Source organism: Pleurodeles waltl, chromosome 10 (assembly GCF_031143425.1).
Source record: "Pleurodeles waltl isolate 20211129_DDA chromosome 10, aPleWal1.hap1.20221129, whole genome shotgun sequence".
Classification (NCBI taxonomy): Eukaryota; Metazoa; Chordata; class Amphibia; order Caudata; family Salamandridae; genus Pleurodeles; species Pleurodeles waltl.
In genome coordinates, this window is record NC_090449.1 from 378,908,093 (window position 1) to 378,933,955 (window position 25,863).

Consider the following 25,863-nt stretch of genomic DNA (forward strand, 5'->3'; position numbering starts at 1 on the left):
CTGCCTTTCCCGGGGTTTCACTGCAGCTGCTGCCAACCCCTCAGACAGGTTTCTGCCCTCATGGGGTCCAGCCAGGCTTGGCCCAGGAAGGCAGAACAAAGAACTTCCTCAGAGAGAGGGTGTTACACCCTCTCCCTTTGGAAAAAGGTGTTCAGGCAGGGGAGGAGTAGCCTCCCCCAGCTTCTGGAAATGCTTTGATGGGCACAGATGGTGCCCATCTCTGCATAAGCCAGTCTACACCGGTTCAGGGATCCCTCAGCCCTGCTCTGGCGCAAAACTGGACAAAGGAAAGGGGAGTGACCACTCCCCTGACCTGCACCTCCCCTGGGAGACGCCCAGAGCTCCTCCAGTGTGCTCCAGACCTCTGCCATCTTGGAAACAGAGGTGCTGCTGGCACACTGGACTGCTATGAGTGGCCAGGACCAGCAGGTGACGTCAGAGACTCCTTCTGATAGGCTCCTTCAGGTGTTGCTAGCCTATCCTCTCTCCTAAGTAGCCAAACCCTCTTTTCTGGCTATTTAGGGTCTCTGCTTTGGGGAATTCCTTAGATAACGAATGCAAGAGCTCATCAGAGTTCCTCTGCATCTCTCTCTTCACCTTCTGCCAAGGAATCGACTGCTGACCGTGCTGGAAGCCTGCAAAACTGCAACAAAGTAGCAACGACGACTACTGCGACACTGTAACACTGATCCAGCCGCCTTCTCAACTGTTTTCCTGGTGGTGCATGCTGTGTGGGTAGTCTGCCTCCTCTCTACACTAGAAGATCCGAAGAAATCTCCTGTGGGTCGACGGAATCTTCCCCCTGCAACCACAGGCACCAAAGAACTGCATCACCGGTCCTCTGGGTCTCCTCTCAGCACGACGAGCGAGGTCCCTTGAACTCAGCAACTCTGTCCAAGTGAATCCCACAGTCCAGTGACTCTTCATTCCAAGTTTGGTGGAGGTAAGTCCTTGCCTCCCCACGCCAGACTGCATTGCTGGGAATCGCGTGTTTTGCAGCTACTCCGGCTCCTGTGCACTCCACGAAGATTTCCTTTGTGCACAGCCAAGCTTGGGTCCATTGCACTCTTACCTGCATTGCACGACCTCCTGAGTTGTCTTCCGGCGGCGTGGGACTCTCTTGTGCAACTTCGGGTGAGCACCGTTTCACTCCACTTTGTAGTGCCTGTTCTGGCACTTCTGTGGGTGCTGCCTGCTTCTGAGAGGGCTCCTTGTCTTGCTGGATGCCCCCTCTGTCCCCTCACACAATTGGCGACATCCTGGTCCCTCCTGGGCCACAGCAGCATCCAAAAACTCTAACGGCAACCCTTGCAGCTAGCAATGCTTGTTTGCGGTCTTTCTGCGGGAAAACACGTCTGCACGACTCTTCACGAAGTGGGACTTCCATCCTCCAAAGGGGAGGTTTCTAGCCCTTGTCGTTCATGCAGAATCCTCAGCTTCTACCATCCGGTGGCAGCTTCTTTGCATCCACAGCTGGCATTTCCTGGGCATCTGCCCACTCCCGACTTGATCGTGACTTTTGGACTTGGTCCCCTTGTTCCACAGGTACCCTCGTCTGGAAATCCATCATTGTTGCATTGATGGTGTTGGTCTTTCCTGCAGAATTCCCCTATCATGACTTCTGTGCTCTTTAGGGAACTTAGGTGCACTTTGCACCCACTTTTCAGGGTCTTGGGGTGTGCTATTTTTCTAACCTTCACTGTTTTCTCACAGTCCCAGTGGCCCTCTACGAGGTCACATAGGTTTGGGGTCCATTCGTGGTTCGCATTCCACTTCTAGAGTATATGGTTTGTGTTGCCCCTATCCCTATGTGCCCCCATTGCATTCTATTGTGACTATACATTGTTTGCACTGTTTTCTATTGCTATTACTGCATATTTTGGTATTGTGTACATATATCTTGTGTATATTTGCTATCCTCATACTGAGGGTACTCACTGAGATACTTTTGGCATATTGTCATAAAAATAAAGTACCTTTATTTTTAGTATATCTGTGTATTGTGTTTTCTTATGATATTGTGCATATGACACTAGTGGTACTGTAGGAGCTTCACTCGTCTCCTAGTTCAGCCTAAGCTGCTCTGCTAAGCTACCTTTTCCTTCAGCCTAAGCTGCTAGACACCCCTCTACACTAATAAGGGATACCTGGGCCTGGTGCAAGGTGTAAGTACCCCTTGGTACTCACTACAAGCCAGTCCAGCCTCCTACATTGGTTGTGCAGCGGTGGGATAAGTACTTTGCAACTACTTACCACTTTTGTCATTGTACTTTTCATAAGAGAAAAATATACAAAACAAGTTCAGTGTATGTACACCTAACCAAAACGTTTTGCTTTTCATCTCTCACTTCTTTTCTAAAGTGCTGAAAAGTACCTCTAAAACTTTCAAAAAGTTCTTAAAACGTTTTAAAAGTTTTTTTCCTGTTCTTTAAAAAGTTCTAAAAACCTTTTCTTTCTTTTTCTATCCCTTAAACACTTTCTATAATGTCTGGCACAGACCAAACTGTTGATCTGTCCAAGACTGCTTATGGTCACCTTAGCTGGAAGGCAGCAAGGAGTCTCTGTGTAGAAAGAGGTTTAGGGGTAGGGAAGAACCCCTCTAGAGAATTGTTAGTTAACATGCTAGTTGAACAAGACAAAACTTTTGTTGGTACTTCTGGTGAGAAATTAGCTGATGGTTCCCACTCTGATTCAGGGGCACCCCTAGCAAAAGAGATGGGAGGGAATCTTTCCAACCTGCCCCTTAGCAAGCCACCTAGCATGGTTGGTACTGATGTGAATTCACATCACAGTAAGAGTGTTGTCTCACATCACAGTAATAGTGTTGTTTCTCATCATAGTAGAAGTGTCACTTCTGTAGGCCAGAATGTTAGTGTGACATCTGTTAGGGCCAGGTCTCCTTCTGTTCATTCTCACCATTCTTCTGTTTCAAGACATGCCCTACCCACCCACCCTGATGACAGAGTGTTAGAAAGGGAGCTCAATAGATTGAGAGTGGATCAATCCAGGCTGAAGCTCAAGAAGCAACAGCTGGATTTAGATAGGCAGTCCTTAGAGATAGAAAGAGAAAGACAGAAATTGGGTTTAGAAACCCATGGTGGCAGCAGCAGTATTCCAAATAGTCATCCTGCAAAAGAGCACGATTCTAGGAATCTGCACAAGATAGTTCCCCCTTACAAGGAGGGGGATGACATTAACAAGTGGTTTGCTGCACTTGAGAGGGCCTGTGTTGTACAGGATGTCCCTCAAAGGCAGTGGGCTGCTATCCTATGGCTATCTTTCAGTGGAAAGGGTAGGGATAGGCTCCTTACTGTAAAAGAAAGTGAGGCCAATGATTTCAACGTTCTTAAGAATGCACTCCCAGATGGTTATGGCTTAACCACTGAACAGTACAGGATGAAGTTCAGAGAAACCAAAAAGGAGTCTTCACAAGACTGGGTAGACTTTGTTGACCATTCAGTGAAGGCCTTGGAGGGGTGGTTACATGGCAGTAAAGTTTCTGACTATGAAAGCCTGTATAACTTAATCCTGAGAGAGCATATACTTAATAATTGTGTGCCTGATTTGTTGCACCAGTATCTAGTGGACTCAGATCTGACCTCTCCCCAAGAATTGGGAAAGAAGGCAGACAAATGGGTCAGAACAAGAGTGAACAGAAAAGTTTATAGAGGTGGTGACAATGATGGCAAGAAGAAAGATGGTGAGAAATCTCAAGATAAGCATGGGGATAAGGGTAAAACCAAAGATCCTTCTTCTAATCTTAAACACTCTTCAGGGGGTGGGGATAAAACAAATTCTTCCTCTTCTTCTCAACCTACACAATTTAAAAAGCCTTGGTGCTTTGTGTGTAAAAACAGAGGCCATAGGCCAGGGGATAAGTCCTGTCCAGGTAAACCCCCTGAGCCTACCACCACTAATACATCAAGCTCTAGTGCCCCTAGCAGTAGTGGTACTAGTGGTGGGACTGCTGGCAACAGTCAAGTTAAGGGTGTAGTTGGGTTCACTTATGGGTCCATAATAGAAACTGGGGTAGTCAGTCCCAAGGCAGTTTCTGTCACACCTAGTGGTATTGGCCTTGCCACACTGGCTGCTTGTCCCCTTACAATGGATAAGTACAGGCAGACAGTTCCAATAAATGGTGTTGAGGCCTTGGCCTACAGGGACACAGGTGCCGGTATCACTTTGGTGACTGAAAACCTAGTGCATCCTGAACAACACATCATTGGACAACTGTATAAGATTATTGATGTCCATAACTCCACTAAGTTTCTTCCCTTAGCTATAATTTAGTTTAGTTGGGATGGAGTTACTGCCCATAAGCAGGTGGTGGTATCACCTAGCTTACCTGTAGACTGTCTCTTAGGTAATGACCTAGAGGCCTCAGGTTGGGCTGAGGTAGAGTTTTATGCCCATGCAGCCATGCTGGGCATCCCAGAGGAATTGTTCCCTATCATTTCTACTGAAATGAAAAAGCAAAGGAGAGAAGGCCTGAAAACTCAGGATTCCTCTCCATCAACAGGTAAAAAGGGTATCACAGTATCCCCTAACCACCCTGCCATTTAGGATACCATTCCTGTGGTGGGAGAAACCTCTCCTGGGGTGGCACCTGTTCCAAGGGAAACATCAGCTGGCATAGCTGTACTCCCTGAGGTGGAAGTACCTCTCTGTGGGATAACTAACATTGGTGAGAAAAACAGCACCATTTTAGTTAACATGGAGCATCCCTCCAACCCTCCCAGAGAAACTTTAGTGCAGAAACCCTGCACTGCCTCACACCACTTAGGACAGCATCCCTGCCCTAGTGTGGAGCTCATAGGACAGCATCCCTGCCCTGCTCCAAATCAAGAGAAACAGCATCCCTGTTCTCTCTTCCAGCCATATGGACAACGTTTTTGCCCAGCTATGGCTTTACTGAGACAGCATCCCTGTCTGGCATTTTCATCACTACAAATAGGTTCAGTGGACAATTCCCACTGTTCTAAACTAAAACTTACTGATAAAAACTCTGAAAATACATATTCACATTGTTGCTTAGCTAAAAAACTTCAAACAGGGTGGTTTACATCCCCACAGGGAAGTAACCATATAGTGGATGATAAAGGGAGTAACCAGTCTATTGCAGTGCTACTCTCTACTTATCACCACTTAGACAATAAAGTCTCAACTGGCCAAGGTTAGCCTTATTGTCCTTCGTTTGGGGGGGGGGGTTGTGTGAGAAAGTAGCCTCTTTCTAGCCTTGTTACCCCCACTTTTGGCCTGTTTGTGAGTATATGTCAGGGTGATTTCACTGTCTCACTGGGATCCTGCCAGCCAGGGCCCAGTGCTCATAGTGAAAACCCTATGTTTTCAGTATGTTTGTTATGTGTCACTGGGACCCTGCTAGTCAGGACCCCAGTGCTCATAAGTTTGTGACCCATATGTATGTGTTCCCTGTGTGATGCCTAACTGTCTCACTGAGGCTCTGCTAACCAGAACCTCAGTGGTTATGCTCTCTCTGTACAAATTGTCACTAACAGGCTAGTGACCAATTTCACCAATTTACATTGGCATACTGGAACACCCTTATAATTCCCTAGTATATGCTACTGAGGTACCCAGGGTATTGGGGTTCCAGGAGATCCCTATGGGCTGCAGCATTTCTTTTGCCACCCTTAGGGAGCTCTGACAATTCTTACACAGGCCTGCCACTGCAGCCTGAGTGAAATAACGTCCACGTTATTTCACAGGCATTTTACACTGCACTTAAGTAAATTATAAGTCACCTATATGTCTAACCTTTACCTGGTAAAGGTTGGGTGCTAAGTTACTTAGTGTGTGGGCACCCTGGCAATAGCCAAGGTGCCCCCACATGGTTCAGGGCCAATTCCCTGGACTTTGTGAGTGCGGGGACACCATTACACGCGTGCACTACATATAGGTCATTACCTATGTGTAGCTTCACAATGGTAACTCCGAATATGGCCATGTAACATGTCTAAGATCATGGAATTGCCCCACCAATGCCATCCTGGTATTGGGGAGACAATCCCATGATTCCCCGGGTCTCTAGCACAGACCCGGGTACTGCCAAACTGCCTTTCCTGGGGTTTCACTGCAGCTGCTGCTGCTGCCAACCCCTCAGACAGGTTTCTGCCCTCATCGGGTCCAGCCAGGCTTGGCCCAGGAAGGCAGAACAAAGAACTTCCTCAGAGAGAGGGTGTTACAACCTCTCCCTTTGGAAAAAGATGTTCAGGCAGGGGAGGAGTAGCCTCCCCCAGCCTCTGGAAATGCTTTGATGGGCACAGATGGTGCCCATCTCTGCATAAGCCAGTCTACACCAGTTCAGGGATCCCTCAGCCCTGCTCTGGCGCAAAACTGGACAAAGGAAAGGGGAGTGACCACTCCCCTGACCTGCACCTCCCCTGGGAGATGCCCAGAGCTCCTCCAGTGTGCTCCAGACCTCTGCCATCTTGGAAACAGAGGTGCTGCTGGCACACTGGACTGCTCTGAGTGGCCAGGGCCAGCAGGTGACGTCAGAGACTCCTTCTGATAGGCTCCTTCAGGTGTTGCTAGCCTATCCTCTCTCCTAAGTAGCGAAACCCTCTTTTCTGGCTATTTAGGGTCTCTGCTTTGGGGAATTCCTTAGATAACGAATGCAAGAGCTCATCAGAGTTCCTCTGCCTCTCTCTCTTCACCTTCTGCCAAGGAATCAACTGCTGACCGCGCTGGAAGCCTGCAAAACTGCAACAAAGTAGCAACGACGACTACTGCGACACTGTAACGCTGATCCAGCCGCCTTCTCGACTGTTTTCCTGGTGGTGCATGCTGTGTGGGTAGTCTGCCTCCTCTCTGCACTAGAAGCTCCGAAGAAATCTCCTGTGGGTTGACGGAATCTTCCCCCTGCAACTGCAGGCACCAAAGAACTACATCACCGGTCCTCTGGGTCTCCTCTCAGCATGACATGCGAGGTCCCTTGAACTCAGCAACTCTGTCCAAGTGACTCCCACAGTCCAGTGACTCTTCAGTCCAAGTTTGGTGGAAGTAAGTCCCTGCCTCCCCACGCCAGACTGCATTGCTGGGAACCACGTGTTTTGCAGCTACTCAGGCTCCTGTGCACTCCACGAAGATTTACTTTGTGCACAGCCAAGCTTGGGTCCACGGCACTCTCATCTGCATTGCACGACCTCCTGAGTTGTCTTCCGGCGGCGTGGGACTCTCTTGTGCAACTTTGGGTGAGCACCGTTTCACTCCACTTCGTAGTGCCTGTTCTGGCACTTCTGCGGGTGCTGCCTGCTTCTGAGAGGGCTCCTTGTCTTGCTGGACACCCCCTCTGTCCCCTCACACAATTGGCGACATCCTGGTCCCTCCTGGGCCATAGCAGCATCCAAAAACCCTATCTGCGACCCTTGCAGCTAGCAAGGCTTGTTTGCAGTCTTTCTGTGGGAAACCACATCTGCACCACTCTTCACAACGTGGGACATCCATCCTCCAAAGGGGAAGTTTCTAGCCCTTGTCGTTCATGCAGAATCCTCAGCTTCTACCATCCAGTGGCAGCTTCTTTGCATCCACAGCTGGCATTTCCTGGGCATCTGCCCACTCCCGACTTGATCATGACTTTTGGACTTGGTCCCCTTCTTCCACAGGTACCCTCGTCTGGAAATCCATCGTTGTTGCATTGGTGGTGTTGGTCTTTCCTGCAGGATTCCCCTATCACAACTTCTGTGCTCTTTGGGGAACTTAGGTGCACTTTGCACCCACTTTTCAGGGTCTTGGGGTGGGCTATTTTTCTAACCCTCACTGTTTTCTTACAGTCCCAGCGACCCTCTACGAGGTCACATAGGTTTGGGGTCCATTCGTGGTTCGCATTCCACTTCTAGAGTATATGGTTTGTGTTGCTCCTATCCCTATGTGCCCCCATTGCATTCTATTGTGACTATACATTGTTTGCACTGTTTTCTATTGCTATTACTGCATATTTTGGTATTGTGTACATATATCTTGTGTATATTTGCTATCCTCATACTGAGGGTACTCACTGAGATACTTTTGGCATATTGTCATAAAAATAAAGTACCTTTATTTTTAGTATATCTGTGTATTGTGTTTTCTTATGATATTGTGCATATGACACTAGTGGTACTGTAGGAGGTTCACTCGTCTCCTAGTTTAGCCTAAGCTGCTCTGCTAAGCTACCTTTTCTATCAGCCTAAGCTGCTAGACACCCCTCTACACTAATAAGGGATACCTGGGCCTGGTGCAAGGTGTAAGTACCCCTTGGTACTCACTACAAGCCAGTCCAGCCTCCTACATTGGTTGTGTAGCAGTGGGATAAGTACTTTGCAACTACTTACCACTTTTGTCATTGTACTTTTCATAAGAGAAAAATATACAAAACAAGTTCAGTGTATGTACACCTAACCAAAAAGTTTTGCTTTTCTTCTCTCACTTCTTTCCTAAAGTGCTGAAAAGTACCTCTAAAACTTTCAAAAAGTTCTTAAAAAGTTTTTAAAGTTTTTTTCCTGTTCTTTAAAAAGTTCTAAAAACTTTTTCTTTCTTTTTCTATCCCTTAAACACTTTCTATAATGTCTGGCACAGACCAAACTGTTGATCTGTCCAAGACTGCTTATGGTCACCTTAGCTGGAAGGCAGCAAGGAGTCTCTGTGTAGAAAGAGGTTTAGGCGTAGGGAAGAACCCCTCTAGAGAACTGTTAGTTAACATGCTAGTTGAACAAGACAAGACTTTTGTTGGTACTTCTGGTGAGAAATTAACTGATGGTTCCCACTCTGATTCTGGGGCACCCCTAGCAAAAGAGATGGGAGGGAATCTTTCCAACCTGCCCCTTAGCAAGCCACCTAGCATGGCTGGTACTGATGTGAATTCACATCACAGTAAGAGTGTTGTCTCACATCACAGTAATAGTGTTGTTTTTCATCATAGTAGAAGTGTCACTTCTGTAGGCCAGAATGTTAGTGTGACATCTGTTAGGGCCAGGTCTCCTTCTGTTCATTCTCACCATTCTTCTGTTTCAAGACATGCCCTACCCACCCACCCTGATGACAGAGTGCTAGAAAGGGAGCTCAATAGATTGAGAGTGGAACAATCCAGGCTGAAGCTCAAGAAGCAACAGCTGGATTTAGATAGGCAGTCCTTAGAGATAGAAAGAGAAAGACAGAAATTGGGTTTAGAAACCCATGGTGGCAGCAGCAGTATTCCAAATAATCATCCTGCAAAAGAGCACGATTCTAGGAATCTGAACAAGATAGTTCCCCCTTACAAGGAGGGGGATGACATTAACAAGTGGTTTGCTGCACTTGAGAGGGCCTGTATTGTACAGGATGTCCCTCAAAGTCAGTGGGCTGCTATCCTATGGCTAACTTTCAGTGGAAAGGTTAGGGATAGGCTCCTTACTGTAAAAGAAAGTGAGGCCAATGATTTCAAAGTTCTTAAGAATGCACTCCCAGATGGTTATGGCTTAACCACTGAACAGTACAGGATGAAGTTCAGAGAAACCAAAAAGGAGTCTTCACAAGACTGGGTAGACTTTGTTGACCATTCAGTGAAGGCCTTGGAGGGGTGGTTACATGGCAGTAAAGTTTCTGACTATGAAAGCCTGTATAACTTAATCCTGAGAGAGCATATACTTAATAATTGTGTGTCTGATTTGTTGCACCAGTATCTAGTGGACTCAGATCTGACCTCTCCCCAAGAATTGGGAAAGAAGGCAGACAAATGGGTCAGAACAAGAGTGAACAGAAAAGTTCATACAGGTGGTGACAAGGATGGCAAGAAGAAAGATGGTGAGAAATCTCAAGATAAGCATGGGGATAAGGGTAAAACCAAAGATCCTTCTTCTAATCTTAAACACTCTTCAGGGGGTGGGGATAAAACAAATTCTTCCTCTTCTTCTCAACCTACACAATTTAAAAAGCCTTGGTGCTTTGTGTGTAAAGATAGAGGCCGTAGGCCAGGGGATAAGTCCTGTCCAGGTAAACCCCCTGAGCCTACCACCACTAATACATCAAGCTCTAGTGCCCCTAGCAGTAGTGGTACTAGTGGTGGGACTGCTGGCAACAGTCAAGTTAAGGGTGTAGTTGGGTTCACTTATGGGTCCATAATAGAAACTGGGGTAGTCAGTCCCAAGACAGTTTCTGTCACACCTAGTGGCATTGGCCTTGCCACACTGGCTGCTTGTCCCCTTACAATGGATAAGTACAGGCAGACAGTTTCAATAAATGGTGTTGAGGCCTTGGCCTACAGGGACACAGGTGCCAGTATCACTTTGGTGACTGAAAACCTAGTGCATCCTGAACAACACATCATTGGACAACAGTATAAGATTATTGATGTCCATAACTCCACTAAGTTTCTTCCCTTAGCTATAATTCAGTTTAGTTGGGGTGGAGTTCCTGGCCCTAAGCAGGTGGTGGTATCACCTAGCTTACCTGTAGACTGTCTCTTAGGTAATGACCTAGAGGCCTCAGGTTGGGCTGAGGTAGAGTGTTATGCCCATACAGCCATGCTGGGCATCGCAGAGGAATTGTTCCCTCTCATTTCTACTGAAATGAAAAAGCAAAGGAGAGAAGTCCTGAAAACTCAGGATCCCTCTCCATCAACAGGTAAAAAGGGTATCACAGTATCCGCTAACCACCCTGCCATTTAGGATACCATTCCTGTGGTGGGAGAAACCTCTCGTGGGGTGGCACCTGTTCCAAGGGAAACATTAGCTGGCATAGCTGTACTCCCTGAGGTGGAAGTGCCTCTCTGTGGGATAACTAACATTGGTGAGAAAAACAGCACCATTTTAGTTAACATGGAGCATCCCTCCAACCCTCCCAGAGAAGCTTTAGTGCAGAAACCCTGCACTGCCTCACAACACTTAGGACAGCATCCCTGCCCTAGTGTGGAGCTCATAGGACAGCATCCCTGCCCTGCTCCAAATCAAGAGAAACAGCTTCCCTGTTCTCTCTTCCAGCTATATGGACAAAGTTTTTGCCCAGCTATGGCTTTACTGAGACAGCATCCCTGTCTGGCATTTTCATCACTACAAATAGGTTCAGTGGACAATTCCCACTGTTCTAAACTAAAACTTACTGATAAAAACTCTGAAAATACATCTTCACATTGTTGCTTAGCTAAAAAACTTCAAACAGGGTGGTTTACATCCCCACAGGGAAGTAACCATATAGTGGATGATAAAGGGAGTAACCAGTCTATTGCAGAGCTACTCTCTACTTATCACCACTTAGACAATAAAGTCTCAACTGGCCAAGGTTAGCCTTATTGTCCTTCGTTTGGGGGGGGGGGTTGTGTGAGAAAGTAGCCTCTTTCTAGCCTTGTTACCCCCACTTTTGGCCTGTTTGTGAGTGTATGTCAGGGTGTTTTCACTGTCTCACTGGGATCCTGCCAGCCAGGGCCAAGTGCTCATAGTGAAAACCCTATGTTTTCAGTATGTTTGTTATGTGTCACTGGGACCCTGCTAGTCAGGACCCCGGTGCTCATAAGTTTGTGACCCATATGTATGTGTTCCCTGTGTGATGCCTAACTGTCTCACTGAGGCTCTGCTAACCAGAACCTCAGTGGTTATGCTCTCTCTGTACAAATTGTCACTAACAGGCTAGTGACCAATTTCACCAATTTACATTGGCATACTGGAACACCCTTATAATTCCCTAGTATATGCTACTGAGGTACCCAGGGTATTGGGGTTCCAGGAGATCCCTATGGGCTGCAGCATTTCTTTTGCCACCCATTGAGAGCTCTGACAATTCTTACACAGGCCTGCCACTGCAGCCTGAGTGAAATAACGTCCACGTTATTTCACAGACATTTTACACTGCACTTAAGTAACTTATAAGTCACCTATATGTCTAACCTTTACCTGGTAAAGGTTGGGTGCTAAGTTACTTAGTGTGTGGGCACCCTGGCACTAGCCAAGGTGCCCCCACATGGTTCAGGGCCAATTCCCCGGACTTTGTGAGTGCGGGGACACCATTACACGTGTGCACTCATACTGAGGGTACTCACTGAGATACTTTTGGCATATTGTCATAAAAATAAAGTACCTTTATTTTTAGTATATCTGTGTATTGTGTTTTCTTATGATATTGTGCATATGACACTAGTGGTACTGTAGGAGCTTCACTTGTCTCCTAGTTCAGCCTAAGCTGCTCTGCTAAGCTACCTTTTCTATCAGCCTAAGCTGCTAGACACCCCTCTACACTAATAAGGGATACCTGGGCCTGGTGCATGGTGTAAGTGCCCCTTGGTACTCACTACAAGCCAGTCCAGCCTCCTACAGCTACTGCCCTATACTCACAAAATTGCCCCTAAGTGCATTATTTTAGGGGAATTCCTGTCACTGGAAATCAGAATCCTTGCTAACCTGAAGAAGAAGGACACCCCAGAGATGCAAAAGGCAAGAACTGAAGATCCATGTGGGGCTCGGCGCTAACCCTACCAGCATGCCTGTGGACTATTGAAAGAAAGAGAGCTTGATCTCCAGCTTTTGAAATTTCTAAAAGCCCGGGAACACTGTCAGCCTTCACCCCAGCACAAGGAACTCACATGGAAGGGCAGAGCTGCTCCTCTGCATCCTTGCAGGCACCTAAGAACCACTGAACAGGACTCCAGACCGGCAAAACTGCTGCCAAACAGCACCACTGCAACTGAGCATCCCAGCCGATGGTGGTAACCTGGTCTATAGCCCCTCCAGAGTTCATTGTAGGTTTCCCCACGTGACCACCTCTGGGTATGGCAATCCCAACAGTCCACTGCACCTCTGCTCCCAGACACCTCGGACCAAGGAGCAGAGAACCACTGGTGTCCCTGCATCCCCCAGGCTCATGAGACTTGAGCCCACTTGTTGGTTCTCCTGGGCTAGTTCCCCAGTACAAGCTTGCAGCCTGTTCTGTGGGTCCCCTCCACCACGACCACCACCGGTAATGGATAACTATCAGTCCAAGAACCCTCTGCACCTGGACGCCCCCAACCAAGGGGAACAGGACAACTGGTGTCCTTACATACCCGAGCATTGCAAGACCTGATACCATTTGATGGCTCACCCAAACTGAATGCCTAGTACTAATCTGCAGCCTCTTTTCAACCAAATCGATCCCCAGTGACTAACACTGGGCCGCAGATTCCATACTACACCTCTGCACCCGGCAGCACCAGTCCCGTCTGGTGTGACCTGTTGGTCTGTCCCTGACCTTTGCCAGATACTTATCTTAAATCCAGGAGATTGGTCCTGTAAGTCATTGTTTTGCACCTTAATGCAGAAAAATACACTGTGTTCAATTTGAACCCTGAAAGTATTTTTCTTGTAAAATGTACTTACCTGATCATATTGATTCTGTGCCTAAACGTATATAAAGATACTTGTTAGTTTTGTAAATTGGTGTGGATCTCTCTTTTTGACTGTGTGTGAACTTTCAGATGGCTACCACTCCTCTCCGATAAGTCTAAAGCTGCTTCACCACACTATTCCCTAAAAGATCATCTTGGGATTGCTAGAGCAAGCCCCTGCTCAATAGTAAGGAAACCCCTGGTCTCTTTACCTGATATATCTCATTTTTATATATCATATAAACAGCAATCTTTCTGGAATAAGTATATTAAGTATGCCAGTTGTGGGTAAATCAATGTTACCACATTTTAAGGAGAGAGCACACGCATTTTAGCACTGACTAGCAGTTGTAAAGTGTCCAGAGTCCTAAAACCAACAAAAACAAGGACAGAAAAAGGGGAGGAAGAAGACAAAGGGGGTGATTCTGACTCCGCCGCCCGCCGAAGTTCCCCCGTCAAAATACCGCTCCGCGGTCCAAAGACCGCTGACGGTATTTAGAGGTTTGCCCTGGGCTGGCGGGCGCCCGCCAAAAGGCCGCCCGCCAGCCCAGGGCAAACCAACCTTCCCACGAGGACGCCGGCTCCGAATGGAGCCGGCGTAGTGGGAAGGGGCGACGGGTGCAGTGGCACCCGTCGCGTATTTCAGTGTCTGCACAGCAGACACTGAAATACTTTGCGGGGCCCTCTTACGGGGGCCCCTGCCATGCCCATGCCATTGGCATGGGCACGGCAGGGGCCCCCAGGGGCCCCGCGGCACCCCCTACCGCCATCCTGTTCCTGGCGGGCGAACCGCCAGGAACAGGATGGCGGTAGGGGGTGTCAGAATCCCCCATGGCGGCGCAGCAAGCTGCGCCGCCATGGGGGATTCCAAGGGCAGCGGTAAACCGGCGGGAGACCGCCGGTTTACCCTTTCTGGCTGCGGCAGGACCGCCGCAGTCAGAATGCCCTTCGGAGCACCGCCGGTCTGTCGGCGGTGCTCCCGTGGCCGGTGACCCTGGCGGTCACCGGCCGCCAGGGTCAGAATGACCCCTAAAATGTTTGGGGTGACCCTTCATTGAGGGCCATTTTCTATCACAGTCTTCTCTCCAGCCTAAAGCCAGGATAGACTAATCTATGCCATGATGAATGCCACTACTTAGGGCGATGGAACATGGACAGTGGCCCTCTTCTGCAGGGGTACTTGTCAGTTGTATCCCTCTCTGAACCCAGTTGGATCCCTCTGTCTATACCCTCTGGTACTATTGAGCTGACCCATTGTGAAACCCTATCGCGCTTGTAAACTCCATCTGTGCAGCCCCTAAGTGTAACTTGTTCACAGATGCATCCTAGTAGAGGCAGTACCTCCGTGGCTAGCAAAGTGATGTGGTACATTCCACCCCTTGGATCAGACTTCTGCTCCCAACCCAAGGAAAATTCTGTCCATAAGGACAGTAACCAACAGAGACAACTGAGAGCTGTCAGTGTTGAGAGTCATGTTTCAGGCCATCCAGTGCTTTCTGATATCTGCAAGTTTTCTCAGAGTGGGGGTGGGGGGTATCCTCAGATGTTATGCACCTTTTTTCTGCTCTCTCTCCCACCAGTTCAAGGGTGGTAGCCTTAAACTGGCCTTTCAACTTAGGGTCTGTGCCATTAGGCTGAACATGTGCCTGGCAAGCCAGAACTTCCAGAGAAGTACAACTACCCCCCGAGGGAAACACATTTTTTATATGGTGTACAAGAGTCTGCCTGGTGCCATGGTATTTGTCCCTGTGATAGTGAATGGAGCAACCACAAACCAGAAGTCGCCTCACCAGGGTCTGTCCTAGAGTTCTCTGATCTCAAAGCTGGCAACCCCTGACACACTGGTCCTCCTACTGTTGACTGTTTTCACCTCCTGCTCCTCCATCTGGGCTTCTGAACCCTCTGCTGTGGATTGTTACCCCAGAAAACTAAATGGATAGAGTGCTTCTTGCAGCCACCCCACCCAGCTTTCCTGACACTGTGGAGCTCCCATCACCGGATGGCCTTTCGTTACAAACCAGATCCCCCTGCTTGTGCTCCCTCTTGCAACAATCTGAGCTTTAGAGCTAGAAATAGGGCACCCTGGACCTTTGCCCATCCCCAGCTCTCCTCCTACTCTTAGATGATACATGGGACACTTCCCTCTCCTTCCATACTGAGACCTGCCTGGGTGACTGTGAACCTCCATCTCATTCTTTTGAGGGGAACCTGAGCCACCCCCTTTAGGGTCCCTCCCAAATGCCTTTGAAGACACTCTGGTACTCACTCTGAGGTCTGCCTCCTTTGCAAGTTCACTCGGGTCAGGTAACTTACAATCAGCCAAGTTATATTATAGCTGTGGAAAATAGTGCTGTATCATGTGCTCTCTAGCAATTAAATTGTACAGCCCCTCAAATGTGCTTACCATACTATCCTTCATCAACCATCTAGTGCCTTGCAAAAGTACCGCACAAAATCATCCCAAGACTGGTGAGACAGTTTCTGACTGCCCCTAAATCTCAGCTTGTACTCTTCTGAAGTAAATCCATATTTCTTGAAAAGGGCCTCTTTCATGGTGGGATACATCATGCTATCTCTCCCATCTAGGGCCAGTAGATTGTCCCTCCCATCTTCAGGTATACGCCTCAATATGCCAGCTCCCCATTCCTCCTCAGGGATCCTCTTCACCTCTAGAGTGACCTCATATGCCTCACACAACCTGCTTATGTCACTCCCTCCTTGGATTCATGTACCTGTTCCATGGGTATGTGGATCCTCTCTACACCAGTGCACACAGTAGTATTGTGGCCCCCATTCCTGCTAGACTCTGGCAGCTGTTTAGCCCTCATGTCCAGCTCCTTGACACTCAGTTCATGAGCCCACAAGGCCTTTCTTTCATCCTTGGCCCTCTCGCTTCACTGACAAAGGGCTTCATTACGAGTTTGGTGGTCCTGTGACTGCCATGTTGGCAGTGGCAGTCTGACCGCTAATTGTTTGGTGGAGTGGACCTCTGTATTACAAGTTTAGTGGTCATACAAACAGAAGACTGTCAGTGGTCCACTGGTACTGCCAGGCATCACATAGCGCCATTGTGCAGAGGAAGCATAAACAGGTAGACGGAGACCGTGTTTTCACTGGACACATTACAAAGCTGTACAACGGCAATGTTACCGTGACAGTCCAACCACCATGTACAAGTTGGAGAAAATGGACAGTATAAAGGGAGGGACTCACCTGCAGGCAGCTTTATACATCTGGGGCCGCCATGGAACAATTCACAAACATCATGCCGCTGCAGCTGCTCGTTGAAAGACCACAAAATCAACGGTGAAGTGGACACCATCAACTGTAAGTACACACACCTACCTGTATTATCAACTTTTAAAAATAACACAGACAATATGCACACTTTGGCCGGCACACTCACATTGCACTGTGACATTACATAAATACACATGGTCACACAGCCGAGGAACAGGGACAATGCATGCTACATAACATTCTCACACACAGCAACAACAACACACTTACAGCACACATGCAATCGCAGCTCACACAACCACATTTCACACTGGCCAGGGACTATTCACACATACAACACACATACCTATCGATGTGGCATGCAACATAAATAACACCAGAAAACAGCACTGCAATGGACATGCACATCACACACAACACAGCACAGTGGAAGCCCAATGGCATGCATAAAACACAGAGGCACAAATACACCAAGAACAACAAAACAACTATACCTACACAATTGGGACGGGACTATCTGGGACACACAGGAAAGGAGACTGCACTGATACATACAACACTTTGAACAGGACCCTCAAACAACATCTCCACAGGAAATGGTCCTACATGGGTCTCAGGGACCAACAATACCAAAACCAATTGTCAGGCACATCTAAACAATGGAGAAGGGAGAGTCAACAAAGCACATACAACTCCCACTGCATGGGACATACCTCTACGGGAGCCATTTGCAAGGGGCACACACCTAAATGGACACATGCGCAGGTAAATGTAAATACAGCTAGCACAATTCAACAGACTCTATGTGTGCACATACAAAACTCAAGATGACACACAACTCATGGATACATAAGCTGGATCAGGGGGACAAGTCTCATACCATATATGCTCACATTGGACATCAAAATAAGAAATGCTTACCATACCAGTCAGTGCACAATTCTAGGACACTGCCATTGTGTTCACACACACAAATATATACACACTACATACACCCTTCTCCTGGAGGATAATAGTACTGCACATAAACTCAGATACTGCTAATGACAGATTAAGTGGCTAGCCTGGTTTGTAGTGGGTACCTTAGGTACTTACACCTTACATCAGGTCCAGTTATCCCTTAATAGTGAAATGTAGTAGTGTTCTAGCAGCGTAGGCTGCACTCATAGATGTAGCTATAGCAGCGACATGCAAGGTTCATGCAATACCACTTATAGTTACACAGCACTTATACACAAGTAAAGACAATACTCAGTGTTACCAAAAATAAAGGTAGTTTATTTGGGTGACACAGTACCAAAAATATATTAGAGGCAATACTCCTTCTGGAGGTAATTATTATGCACAATATATAAACTAGACACTAAAATAAGGTAAGTAATTAGACATAGTTTATTATAAACAATGGGAAATGCTATAGAATGCATTGGGAGAAAATAGGTCTGGGGCAAAACAAACCATATACTAAGAAAGTGGAATGCAAATCATGAATTCCCCCCTAGACAAGTGTAGTGTGTGCAGAATCGCTGGGAGAGTAAGAATACAGTAAAGGTAAGTAAATTACCCCACCCCAGAGCCCAGAAAAGCAGAAGTAAAGTACTGCAAGTTTCCTTAGACACACTACACTTCATGATTGGGATTTTGCAGTAACCAACCAAGTCTGCAAACAACAACTGCTAGAATCCTGGACCTGAAGACCTGCAAAAGAAGGGGACCAAGTCCAGAAGTTGGAAAAAGTTCCAGGATTGGCAGGAGCCCCTGCCAACCCAGAAGAGGGTACAAAAGAAGAGTCCCAAGTTAGTTGAAGACAGCAGGAATGCACCCTAGGAAGATGCCAGTGGGTTCCTGCATAATGCAAAGGATGGCCCATGACGTGAAAAGGGATGCAGATGTGATTTCTTGTTGGAAGTCACCAACACGCCTTGGTTACGACAAAAGTGCGTTTTGCATCAAAACTGGCGCTGGATGGACCCAGGAGGGATCTGGGGGCCTCAACTCTCTGTGAGGAGGAAGAAGGGGTGCTCAGCAATTTAGAGAGCCATCAGGATGCCAGGCAGCACCCACGGGAGACCCAGGACACAGGGACAAAGAGGTGCAAAATGTGGTTGGTGCAGCACAACAAAGGAAGTTCCCATACCACCGGAGAACAACTCAGCTAGTTGAGCATCACAGGATAGAGTGCTGGGGACCTGAGCCAGGCACTGCATGAAGAAATTTAGCAAATAGTGCACAGAGGCCTCAGGAGGTGAAGACGATGCAGTACACAGGGGTACCATCGCTCTCAGGGAAGGCAAGCTCTTACCTCCTCCAAATTCTGTCAGCAGGACCTCAGGACAGTCTATGTCAAAGATGTCTACCCTATGTGTCCTTAGAAGCACGTTCGTCACTGTGAGAGGAGTCCAAGGGTACCGATCATCGTCTTGGAAGGTGCCTGCTTCAGCAGGGGAGTGACTCCATCACCACACGGGAGATTTCACACAGTGGAGTTGCTGTTACAGTGGTTCCTGGAGCAGGCTGCGGTTGATCCGCGGTCAGATGATGAAGTAGTAGTTGCAGAGGATTCCTGATGGAAAATTACAAGCAGACTCTGAAGAGAACCCACAGCAGAGACCCTAAATAGCACAGAGAGGGGGATTGGCTACCTTATCAGGTATGGACCTATCCAGGAGCAGTCTCTGATGACACCTGCTGGCACTGGCCACTCAGAGGCCTCCAGAGTGCCCCCACACCTTGCAAAACAAGATGGCTGAAGTCTGGGACACACTGGAGGAGCTCTGGGCACCACCCCTGGAGTGGTGATGGACAGGGGAGTGGTCACTCCCCTTTCTTTTATCCAGTTTCGAGTCAGAGCAGGGGACAAGGGGTCCCTCAACTGGTGTAGACTGGTTTATGCAGGGAGGGCACCATTTCCAGAGGCTGGGGGAGGCTACCCCTCCCCAGCCTGTAATACCAATTTCCAAAGGGAGATGGTGTAACACCCTGCTCTTAGAGGAAATGCTTTGTTCTACCTTCCTGAGACTGGGCTGCCCAGACCACAGGTGGGCTGTCCCTGTCTGTGAGATGGCAGCAGCTGTAGCTGCGGTTGAAGCCTTAGAGAGCTGGTTTGGCAGTACAGGGAGTCCATAGTGCAGCCTCCAGGATGCATGGAATTGGCTCCCCAATACCATGTTTGGGATGATGGGGGACAATTCTATGATCTAAGACATGTTACATGGCCATATTTGGAGTTACCATTGTGAAGCTACACCTATGTGTAGTGTACGCATGTAATGGCGTCCCCGCACTCACAAAATCTCAGGAAATGGCCCTGAACTATGTGGGGCACCTTTGTTAGTACAAGGGTCACCTCACACTTAGTAACATTGCACCCAACCTTCAGCAGGTGAAGGTTAGACATATAGGTGACTTATAAGTTACTTAAGTGCAGTGAAAATGACTGTGAAATGGTGTGTGCACTATTTCACGCAGGCTGCAGTGCACAGTCCTGTATAAGGGCTTGTTTGAGCTCCCTATGGGTGGCAAAAGAAATGCTGCAGCCCATATGGATCTCCTGGAACCCCAATGCCCTGGGTACCTAGGTATCATATACTTGGGTCTTATAAGGGGGTCCAGTGTGCCAAATGCAATTGGCAAATACAGTCAGTAGCCTACAATGACTAATTTGAAAGCAGAGAGAGCATAAGCACTGAGGTTCTAATTAGGAGAGCCTCAGTGACACAGTCAAGCACTATACAGACACACACATAAGGCCATAAACTACGAGCACTAGGGTCCTGACCAGCAGGATCCCAGTGAGACAGTCAAAAACATACTGACATACAGGTAAAAATGGGGGTAACATGCCAGAGAAGATGGTTCTTTCCTACACAACCCCCCCAAATGAGGGACAATAAGGCTAACCTTGGCCAGATGAGTCTTCAGTGTCTAAGTGGAAATATCTGGAGAGTCCATCTGCATTGGAGTGGATACTTCCAGGTCTATGTTCCACTGTATAGTCCATCCCCTGTAGGGAAATGGACCACCTCAACAATTTTGGGTGTTTACGTTTCATTTGTTTAAGCCATAATAAAGGTTTGTGGTCTGTATGTCTGAACAATGAAATGAGTCCTTAACAAGTAGGGTCTCAGCTCCTTCAGTGCCCAGACAACAGCAAAGGGCTCCCTCTCTATGGCAGACCAACGCTTTTCTCTAGGGGTCAACCTCCTGCTGGTGAAAACAACAGTTTGTGATCCTGGCCCTCTGAGTTCAGTTGTGATAGTACAGCCCCTACCCCTAATTCAGAAGCATCTGTTTGAACAATGAATTTTTTGGAGTAGTTTGGGCTCTTTCAGACAGGAGCGAAGCACATTGCCTGCTTAAGCTCCTCAAAAGCTTTCTGACAGCTAGCTGTCCGCAATACCTTTTAGGCATTTTCTTTCTGGTGAAGTAATTAAGAGGTGCTGCAATGGAGCCATAGTTCTTAATGAACATCCAGTAATACCCAGTGAGAACTAAGAAGGCTCTGACCTGGGTCAGAGTAGTAGGGGGAGCCCAGTCCATAATGGTCTGAATCTTCCTCTGCAGTGGTGCAATTTGTTCTCCACCTACCAGGTGGCCAAGATAAACCACTTTCTCCTGCCTTATCTGGCACTTTGAAGCCTTGATAGTTAGGCCTGTCTTTTGCAGGGACTCCAAAACTTTCCATAGGTGGACCAGGTGATCCTCCCAGGTGGAGCTAAAGACAGCAATATCATCCAAATATGCTGCACTAAAAGCTTCAGAACCTTGGAGGACTGTATTCACCAGCCTCTGAAAAGTGGCAGGTGCATTTTTCAAACCAAAGGGCATCACTGTGAAGTGATAGTGCCCTCCTATGGTAGAAAATGCAGTGTTTGCTTTTTCATCTTCTGACATCTTGATCTGCCAATACCCTGCCGTCAAGTCAAAAGTGCTTGGATACTTGGCAGATGCCAGTGTATCTCTCAGCTCATCTGCCCTGGGTAAAGGGTGAACATCTGTTTTGGTTACTGTATTGAGACCCCTATAGTCCACCCAAAACCGCACTTCTCTTTTTCCTTGTTTGCTATGTGGTTTGGGGACAAGCACCACTGGGCTGAGAAGGCTCAATAACTCCGAGGTCTAACATTTTCTGAACTTCAGCTTTTATGCAATCTCTGAAATGGTCAGGTTGCCTGTAAAGTTTACTTTTGGCAGGTATACTGTCTCCAGTGTCAATTGTACGTTCACACCAAGTAGTTGCACCAGGTGTGAGTGAGAAGAGGTCAGAAAACTGATCAATGAGATTTTTACAGTCTTCCTTCTGCTCAGCAGTAAGGCAGTCCGCCAGAACCACTCCTTCCACTAAGCCATCAGCTTCAGTTGTGAAGAAGAGATCAGGGAGAGGGTCACTCACTTCTTCCTGTCCCTCATCTGTAGCCATGAGCAGGATTAAGTCAACCCTGTCATAGTAAGGCTGAAGGCAATTGATATGAAGCACCGTAAGGGGGCTTCTGGAAGTGCCCAGGTCCACCAGGAAGGTTACATCGCCTTTCTTTTCTACAATTAAATGGGGTCCACTCCATTTGTCGTGGAGTACTATTGGGGCGACAGGCTCCAATACCCACACCTTCTGTCTTGGGTGGTGCTCTGTCAGGACAGCCTTCTGGTCAAACCATTGCTTTTGGAGCTCTTGGCTGGCCTGAAGGGTTTTACTGGCCTTTTTCATGTACCCAGCCATTCTACTTCTCAGACCAAGTACATAGTCCACAATGTTTTGTTTTAAAGCTTTTAGAGGTTGTTCCCAACCCTCCTTAACAAGAGCAAGGGGCCCCCTGACAGGGTGACCAAATAGGAGTTCAAAGGGGCTGTAGCCCACTCCTTTTTGGGGAACCTCCCTGTAGGCAAAAAGGAGGCATGGTAATAGCACATCCCATCTCCTTCTGAGTTTTTCAGAGAGTCCCATACCCATACTGTGGGAAAACAGGGCTGATTGCAGAGGCCCCCTAACTTTTTGCCCCCATTTTCCACTTTTTGCTGGTGTTTTCCTGACTCTGATGGTGCCCTGGGTACTGCTAACCAGTCCCAGGGCCTGTGCTCTGTGTAAAATGGATATGCAAATTAGGCTAATTATAATTGGCTAAGTTAACCTACCTATAAGTCCCTAGTATATGGTAGGGAATGTAGGTTTAGGGACCACAGCATAGGTAGTGCACCCATAGGTGCACTGCTGAGGTGCCCAGTGTCATTTTAAAGGCAGGCCTGCCTTGCTGGCTGCTTTTATGTTAAAGTTACATGCAAATTCAACTTTGGAATTAAAAGTAGTTCCAAAGTCCTGAACTACCTTATTTTTACATATAAGTCACCCCTAAGGTGTGCCCTATGTGCCCCTAGGGCTGTGTGCCATGTAACTATAAGCAGGGACTTTATAAAAATAGTTTTATAAGCCCTGGTGAGGTAAAAACAGCCAAATTCGTTTTTCCCTCATTGTAGTAAATGGCCTTCATATGCTAAAATGGGGAGACTTTATTTTAATTTTTAAAGTCTCCTTAAATGATGCATACCAAGAGTTTGGTATCAAATTAATTGTTGTAATAAGTCCCACAACTTCCAGTTGCTGGATTTAATATAACTTGTTCAGGTAAAGAGTTTTAAACTTTACTTGAAAAGTTGCCAATTTCAGAACTGCATTGTTTTTGCTATTTTGCTCTGATTGGCCAGCCTGAGCAGCTTGGCCAAGCTGCCTTGATGAGGTGTGAAGTGGCCTGGCTTCACACAAAGGAATGTGCCTGTGGGAAGGAATCTCCCCTCAGCAGATGGTGAGGCAGGAAGGGGGAGGGCTGCCAAACTGGTCTTCAAAGGCAGAGAAGGACATTTGGAGCAACCAGCAACACCCCCACATCCTGCAACCCCAGACAACTAGGTGCCCCCTTGATTAGATTAGGAGAGGACAGGAGAGGGGTGTGTTTATGATTTTTAGCCACACCAGTGGGTGGGCTCAGCCAGATGTAACCTCCAAAAATCAGATTCAGCCATGATGGATTTTTAGAGAATGTTGCCTTCTGGGATGGATTTTTGCCACACTTCCCAGGAAGTGGTCATCACCGGGGGAAGGACCCTGCACCTGATTGGAGAACCAGGACCCCCCTGCTTTTCACCCAGGAGCAAGGATAAAACTGGCAGACCTGCACCCCCACCTCAGATCCCCATCAGATTCCAACAAGGAAGAACCAAAGGAGAAGAAGGACTGCCCTGCTGGACCCCTGGCCTGCACCTGGAACCTGCACTCAGAAGGACTGCACCAGCTGCACACGTGGGCTTCACCACAAGAAGGACTTTGCCTGGCTTCAACTGGTTCAAGGAGGGACTCCCTGTTTGCTACAGGTGAAAAATTGCTATCCAGAGTCCCCTGCACCAACTCCTGAAGAAAGCGACCAGCTGACCACTGTCCAGTGGCCAAAAAGGAGCTTGAGCCAGGTGCATTCTGGGAGTTGTAGTCCGCACCCCCCAAGGACCATCTCAGAACTTCTGGACCCTTGGGGTGAGCTGTGGACCCAAAAGAACCTTAAAAGGACATCTGAGCGAAGCCCCAGAAGTTTGGAGAAGTTTGGACAACTTTTGTAAAAAAGCTCCATAGAGGGACCGACCCGCCGCGGCAACTCTAGCCGACTTGCCTCAACCGCAACCCGGCCTGATTTGCTGGTTCGTCCCGGTAAAGAAAATCTCAGAAAAAGAGACTAAGGCCCTCATTCCAACCCTAGCGATCTATGACCGCCAGGGTGGAGGGCAACGGAAGCACTGCCAACAGGCTGGCGGTGCTTCCAGGGCCATTCTGACCGCAGCGGTAAAGCCGCGGTCAGAAAAGGGGAACCGGCGGTTTCCCGCCGGTTTTCCCCTGGCCCAGGGAATCCTCCATGGCGGCGCTGCTTGGATTCCGACCCCCTTCCCGCCAGCCTGTTTCTGGCGGTTTACACCGCCAGAAACAGGATGGCGGGAACGGGTGTCGTGGGGCCCCTGGGGGCCCCTGCACTGCCCATGCCACTGGCATGGGCAGTGCAGGGGCCCCCTAGCAGGGCCCCATTAAGATTTTCACTGTCTGCTTTGCAGACAGTGAAAATCGCGAAGGGTGCTACTGCACCCGTCGCACCCCTGCAACTCCGCCGGCTCCATTCGGAGCCGGCTTCATTGTTGCAGGGTCTTTCCCGCTGGGCCGGCGGGCGCCCTTTTGTGGTGCGGTCTTCCGCCGCCCGCCAAAGTTAGAATGACCCCCTAAGTCCAAAGGTAAAAAGTTGACCGGGACCTCCCAGCCAGCGTATCCGAGAAGTGCTCCATGGACGTTGGATCAAGATCCTGGTTTACCCCGGTCGAAGGATTTTCACCTCGAAAAAATGACTAAGTCCGAAGGTAAAAATCTCCACCGAGGATTCCCTCATCGCGTATCTGGAGAAGGGCTCCAGGATGTCGGATTGGACTGGCAGGTTCGTCCCGCTGAAGAAAATCTTCGAAAAAGAGACTAAGGGGGTCATTCTGACCTCGGCGGTAAAAGGCGCTTACGCCGGTCAGAAGGCCGCCACAACACCGCCGCGGTCAACCGCCACGGTCATTCTGACCCTCAAGAGGCAAACCGCCAAAAACCCGACATCAACAAAAGTCCTCCACACCAACGGCCAGCGTTAAACTGGCGAAGACCAAACCTCCACCGTCACGCCAACAGAAAAACGCCCATGCCATTACGACCCACGAATCCACGCGGCGGTCTTTCAACCGCGGTATACCATTGGCGGTACACACCGCCGCGCTCAAAATACACATACAGCTCCAAAACACAGCCACATTGGACAATTTGAAATATACACACCTGAGACACATACACTCAACACTCCCACACACCCAATTAACTATAAAACACACACCCACATGACCCACAAAGCCCTACGACCACAAATCAGAGAAGAAGCCCAGAGAGAGACAGCACAGAATAGAGAACACCATCACACAGAGGCACACTACACCATCACCCACACAACAACTACGCACAAAACACCACACACCACTACACTCACCACACTCATCACCGCAAACACCACCCCACACCTCATCCACACCACCCCATGGCACCCCAAAGACACCCCAGGTTCTCAGACGCAGAACTCAGGGTCATGGTGGAGGAAATAGTTCGGGTAGAGCCCCAGCTCTTCGGGACACAGGTGCAGCACACCACCATTGCCAGGAAGATGGAGCTATGGAGCAGAATAGTAGACAGGGTCAACGCTGTGGGACAGCATCCACGAAATCGGGACGACATCAGGAAGCGGTGGAATGAC